The 5,494-nt window shown below is 44.8% G+C and overlaps 1 pseudogene; it reads left to right on the plus strand.

The window, feature by feature from the left end:
* Nucleotides 1-3,524: 3,524 nt before the first annotated feature.
* On the plus strand, nucleotides 3,525-5,063 carry LOC120019481 (annotated as a pseudogene).
* Nucleotides 5,064-5,494: the final 431 nt, after the last annotated feature.

The raw sequence follows: 5,494 nt of genomic DNA on the forward strand, positions 1-5,494 counted from the left end.
CTTCTTCGTTTGACTGATAATAAGATCACATCCTTAGAGGGCCTCGCTGTCACGTTCGTCGTAAGAATGAGCAGACCAAAGCACAGCGTGAGTAGAGTTCCACATATTTATTGAGGTGAAACTTCAAACAACAAATAATCCAGACTCCCTCTGCCTACCCAAGGACGTCAGAGGACAAAAATCAGTTAACCGCCTAACTGAGGAACTCAATTTAACCTTGCGCAATCCCCTAGATGCAGTTGCACCCCTAAAAACTAAAAACATTTGTCATAAGAAACTAGCTCTCTGGTATACAGAAAATACCCAAGCTCTGAAGCAAGCTTCCAGAAAATTGGAACGGAAATGGCGCCACACCAAACTGGAAGTCTTCCGACTAGCTTGGAAAAACAGTACCGTGGAGTATCGAAGAGCCGTCACTGCTGCTCGATCATCCTATTTTTCCAACTTAATTGAGGAAAATAAGAACAATCCTACATTTATTTTTGATACTGTCGCAAAGCTAACTAAAAAGCAGCATTCCCCAAGAGAGGATGGCTTTCACTTCAGCAATAATAAATTCATGAACTTCTTTGAGGAAAAGATCATGATCATTAGAAAGCAAATTATGGACTCCTCTTTAAATCTGTGTATTCCTCCAAAGCTCAGTTGTCCTGAGTTTGCACAACTCTGCCAGGACCTAGGATCAAGAGAGACACTCAAGTGTTTTAGTACTATATCTCTTGACACAATGATGAAAATAATCATGGCCTCTAAACCTCCAAGCTGCATACTGGACCCTATTCCAACTAAACTACTGAAAGAGCTGCTTCCTGTGCTTGGCCCTCCTATGTTGAACATAATAAACGGCTCTCTATCCACCGGATGTGTACCAAACTTACTAAAAGTGGCAGTAATAAAGCCTCTCTTGAAAAAGCCAAACCTTGACCCAGAAAATATAAAAAACTATCGGCCTATATCGAATCTTCCATTCCTCTCAAAAAATGTTGAAAAAGCTGTTGCACAGCAACTCACTGCCTTCCTGAAGACAAACAATGTATACGAAATGCTTCAGTCTGGTTTTAGACCCCATGATAGCACTGAGACTGCACTTGTGAAGGTGGTAAATTACCTTTTAATGGCGTCAGACCGAGGCTCTGCATCTGTCCTCATGCTCCTAGACCTTAGTGCTGCTTTTGATACCATCGATCACCACATTCTTTTGGAGAGATTGGAAACCGTAATTGGTCTACACGGACAAGTTCTGGCCTGGTTTAGATCTTATCTGTCAGAAAGATATCAGTTTGTCTCTGTGAATGGTTTGTCCTCTGACAAATCAACTGTAAATTTCGGTGTTCCTCAAGTTTCCGTTTTAGAACCACTATTGTTTTCACTATATATTTTATCTCTTGGGGATGTCATTCGAAAACATAATGTTAACTTTCACTGCTATGCGGATGACACACAGCTGTACATTTCAATGAAACATGGTGAAGCCCCAAAATTGCCCTCGCTAGAAGCCTGTGTTTCAGACATAAGGAAGTGGATGGCTGCAAACGTTCTACTTTTAAACTCGGACAAAACAGAGATGCTTGTTCTAGGTTCCAAGAAACAAAGAGATCTTCTGTTGACTCTGAAAATTAATCTTGATGGTTGTAAAGTCGTCTCAAATAAAACTGTGAAGGACCTCGGCATTACTCTGGACCCTGATCTCTCTTTTGACGAACATATCAAGACTGTTTCAAGGACAGCTTTTTTACATCTACGTAACATTGCAAAAATCCGAAACTTTCTGTCAAAAAATGATGCAGAAAAATTAATCCATGCTTTTGTTACTTCTAGGTTAGACTACTGCAATGCTCTACTTTCCGGCTACCCGGAGAAAGCACTAAATAAACTTCAGTTAGTGCTAAATACGGCTGCTAGAATCCTGACTAGAACCAAAAAAAGTTATCATATTACTCCAGTGCTAGCCTCTCTACACTGGCTTCCTGTTAAGGCAAGGGCTGATTTCAAGGTTTTACTGCTAACCTACAAAGCATTACGTGGGCTTGCTCCTACCTATCTTTCCGATTTGGTCCTGCCATACATACCTACACGTATGCTACGGTCACAAGACGCAGGCCTCCTAATTGTCCCTAGAATTTCTAAGCAAACAGCTGGAGGCAGGGCTTTCTCCTATAGAGCTCAATTTTTATGGAATGGTCTGCCTACCCATGTGAGAGACACAGACTCGGTCTCAACCTTTAAGTCTTTACTGAAGACTCATCTCTTCAGTAGGTCATATATTGAGTGTAGTCTGGCCCAGGAGTGTGAAGGTGAACGGAAAGGCTCTGGAGCAACGAACCGCCCTTGCTGTCTCTGCCTGGCCGGTTCCCCTCTCTCCACTGGGATTCTCTGCCTCTAACCCTATTACAGGGGCTTAGTCACTGGCTTACTGGTGCTCTTCCATGCCGTCCCTAGGAGGGGTGCGTCACTTGAGTGGGTTAAGTCACTGACGTGATCTTCCTGTCTGGGTTGGCGCCCCCCCTTGGGTTGTGCCGTGGCGGAGATCTTTGTGGGCTATACTCGGCCTTGTCTCAGGATGGTAAGTTGGTGGTTAAATATATCCCTCTAGTGGTGTGGGGGCTGTGCTTTTGCAAAGTGGGTGGGGTTATATCCTGCCTGTTTGGCCCTGTCTGGGGGTATCATCGGATGGGGCCACAGTGTCTCCTGACCCCTACTGTCTCAGCCTCCAGTATTTATGCTGCAGTAGTTTATGTGTCGGGGGGCTAGGGTCAGTCTGTTATATCTGGAATACTTCTCCTGTCTTATCCGGTGTCCTGTGTGAATTTAAGTATGCTCTCTCGAATTCTCTCTTTCTTTCTTTCTCTCTCTCGGAGGACCTGAGCCCTAGAACCATGCCTCAGGACTACCTGGCATGATGACTCCTTGCTGTCCTCAGTCCACCTGGCCGTGCTGCTGTTCCAGTTTCAACTGTTCTGCCTGCGGCTATGGAACCCTGACCTGTTCACCGGACGTGCTACCTGTCCCAGACCTGCTGTTTTCAACTCTCTAGAGACAGCAGGAGCGGTAGAGATACTCTTAATGATCGGCTATGAAAAGCCAACTGACATTTACTCCTGAGGTGCTGACTTGTTGCACCCTCGACAACTACTGTGATTATTATTATTTGACCATGCTGGTCATTTATGAACATTTGAACATCTTGGCCATGTTCTGTTATAATCTCCACCCGGCACAGCCAGAAGAGGACTGGCCACCCCTCATAGCCTGGTTCCTCTCTAGGTTTTGGCCTTTCTAGGGAGTTTTTCCTAGCCACCGTGCTTCTACACCTACATTGCTTGCTGTTTGGAGTTTTAGGCTGGGTTTCTGTACAGCACTTTGAGATATCAGCTGATGTAAGAAGGGCTATATAATACATTTGATTTGATTTGATCATCAGCTGCCTCCAATTGATAACCATACTCACAACAATATAGAAATTAAAGACTAGAACACCCCTAGTCACGCCCTGACCTAAAACACCATAGAGAACCCCGAGGGCTCTCCATGGTCAGGGCGTGACACTCGCTGGCTTTGCTGATAATACGATCATACTTAATATTCAAAACAACAGGTTAACTAATTTAGAGGATGTATACATTGTTTTAGCTAAATTAGTGCACATTAAGCTTCTCTGGTATGGTAACAACTTCATAAAGTGGTGCACCGTTAACAATAATATTTCAGTGCCAGCTGTGAACTATTTAAAGCTGCTTGAGCAGCGGGGAGAGTGTTTGCATGTTTTTGAAAATCTTGGCAACCTTTTTAGTCTGGATTTAAGCTTGAACTCCCTGCAGGCTCTCCCAGATGGTATATTTAAAGGCCTCATCTCTCTGGAAGAGATGAGATCTCCACTTCAACTTCCTCACATACCTCCAACCAGACATTTTCCCAGAGACTCTCAAAACACTTCACCTCTCTTACAATTCCTGGCCTCTCCTGACCCAGCGACTTTCCATTTTCTCAGCTGGATCAATCTGTATAGGAATCGATTCCACTGTGACAGCGGCCTGGAGGACTATCTGACGTGGCTGAACGGGACTAACGTGTCTTTTCCAGACCCCGGTGTGGATGAATTCAGCTGTGATTTTCCCTAAAATCTCCATGGCATCAGCCTGTTGAATTATATCAGTCATATCGTGTGAGTAGAATGACGAGGGGCTGGTTCAGGAGCTCTCGCTCTTTGTCTGCTCAGCCCTGATCACCGCCGGAACGATCGCTTTAGCCCGTCTCCGTGGATACCTCTTCAAAGTTTACGAAAAGGTGATCGCCAGGATCCTGGAGGGTCCTAGGAAGGATCCTCCTGCTGATGGGCCCCGGTATGACGCTTACTTCAGCAACAACGACTACAAGTGGGTAGAAACTGCCCTGTTGAAGAAGCTTGACTTTCAGTTGGCAGAGCGCAACATCCTCCAATGCTGCTTCGAGGCCAGAGACTTCATCCCAGGTGAAGATCACCTGTCCAACATCAGGGACGCCATATGGAGGAGCAGGAAGACTGTGTGTATTGTGTCTAAAGAGTTCCTTAAGGACGGCTGGTGCCTGGAGGCCTTTGCCCTGGCTCCGAGCAGGATGCTGGAGGAGCTCAGAGATTTTCTCATCATGGTGATCGTGGGGAAAGTCCCCCATTAAGGACTGATGAAATGCGAAGCCATTAGGACCTTTGTCCAGAAGAGGGAGTATCTACAGTGGCCGGAGGACACACAGGACATAGAACCATTCTATGAGAAGCTTATGTCCAAGATTCTTAACGACAGGAAGATCAAAAAGGACACAGCCAAAGATAACAATGGTGCTATCACACTTGTAAATATGCAAGCAGTAGGAACTTAAAGATGCACTCTCCAACTTTTGTATAATTTCAGGCAGTAGTTTTGAAAGTGGTGCTCACATTTTTTGTTGTTGCAATTCCTATAATATGTTACAAATCCAATTCTTACTATATGTTACAAACACAGGAGGCTACTGAGGGGAGAACGGCTCATAATAATGTCCGGAACGAAGCAAATGGAATGGCATCAAACACCTGGAAACCAACGCTGGGCCAATTGTGCGCCGACCTATGGGACTCCCAAGCACAGCCAGTTGTGATACAGCCTGGATTCAAACCAGGGTGTCTGTAGTGACACCTCAAGCACTGAAATGCAGTGCCTTAGACCGCTGCGCCACTCGGGAGCCCCTTCACTGTATTGTGAAATATGACATCATTTTTTGTCTGTACAACATAAATCATTGTTACCATATTGATTACAGTCAAAACACAAGCATTTTCGCTACACCCGCAATGACATCTGCTGAACACGTGTTTGTGACCAATTTAAATTGCATTTGAATGGAGAGGGTCCTCTGTATTTTGGCATAGCTCATTTTTTACCACTAGATGGCAGTCTCAACCTGTATTCACCAATCTTGGTCCTGTGAAATATGACCTGTTTAGTGTGTTTTGCAGTGTGTACTTTGCAATTCTCTCCTA

This window comes from Salvelinus namaycush, chromosome 24 (assembly GCF_016432855.1).
Source record: "Salvelinus namaycush isolate Seneca chromosome 24, SaNama_1.0, whole genome shotgun sequence".
Classification (NCBI taxonomy): Eukaryota; Metazoa; Chordata; class Actinopteri; order Salmoniformes; family Salmonidae; genus Salvelinus; species Salvelinus namaycush.